Source organism: Solanum pennellii, chromosome 8 (genome assembly GCF_001406875.1).
Source record: "Solanum pennellii chromosome 8, SPENNV200".
Lineage (NCBI taxonomy): Eukaryota > Viridiplantae > Streptophyta > Magnoliopsida > Solanales > Solanaceae > Solanum > Solanum pennellii.
Genome location: NC_028644.1, coordinates 16,802,916 through 16,803,913, shown reverse-complemented (window position 1 = coordinate 16,803,913; position 998 = coordinate 16,802,916). Strand labels below are relative to the sequence as shown.

General features: G+C 30.8%; 1 pseudogene; it reads right to left on the bottom strand.

The window, feature by feature from the left end:
• Positions 1–809: 809 nt before the first annotated feature.
• LOC107027510 overlaps positions 810–998 on the bottom strand; it is a 1,184-nt pseudogene continuing 995 nt past the window's right edge.

The window sequence follows — 998 nt, the reverse complement described above, 5'->3', positions numbered from 1 at the left end:
TATTCAATAGGCTGAACTTCAAAATTGCAAAAATTCTGGGAATTAGCTAATGATGCATTTAGGGCAGTATTTGGAAAATAACAGCCTGGTAGATTTAGGTGCTATGGTAGATCATAGACAACAAGTTCTTTGAAGAAAGATGAGGAAATTAACAATCTAAAACAAAAGCATGCCAATGAAATCAATTCTCTAAAGGAAGAATTGAGAGAAGAAATGAGACATTTATTCACTCAATTGTTTCAAAACAACCCTGTATTGAATTTTCAAGCTATAGCAGTTTTTGTTGGATCTAACCTTGCTTCACCTATTGATGCAAGTAGCGCACAAACTGTAAGAGGCACAAATATTCCAAATTCTTCGGGGTCAGCTCATGATTCGGTTCTTTAAAAGGAATTTTGTATTTATGATTTTCCATTAATAGTGTGAATATTATTTTTCTTCTAGTTTAGTTAGTGTTCTTGGTAATGAAATTCTAAAATTATTTTTACTTTTCTAAGTTCAGTCTACCAATTTGACATCCCTAATTTCTTGTGTACCATATCCTTCATCTTCTCCATTTTGGAAATGTATGTACTATTTAACATTGATATAGAGTTATTCAACCTTATGATTGAAAATTTTAATGAATGGAGGCATCCTTGAAGTTAACAAATGAATAGAAGGAAGCTAATTTACAAAGAAATAATTAATATGTGTTCTCAAGATAACTAAGGGAAGAGTATAGTAATGAAATAAACATAAGCTTTGTGCCTAGATCTAACATCAAACAAACTAATTTTTTATACAATACCAGATTAATATATGTTCAATTATGAAGGACAAAATGTAGTTGCATTTGGTTTTGCTAGTATGTTAAAATCCCAGAATTTCCCTTTCGAAGAAACCAAATTAGTGTCACATAACAATTCCAAAGAAAACCACTTCTCAATCATTCTATAAACATCACGTACCAATACATGAGTCTCATTCTTCTTCTTGCTTCTTTTTGCTACTACACA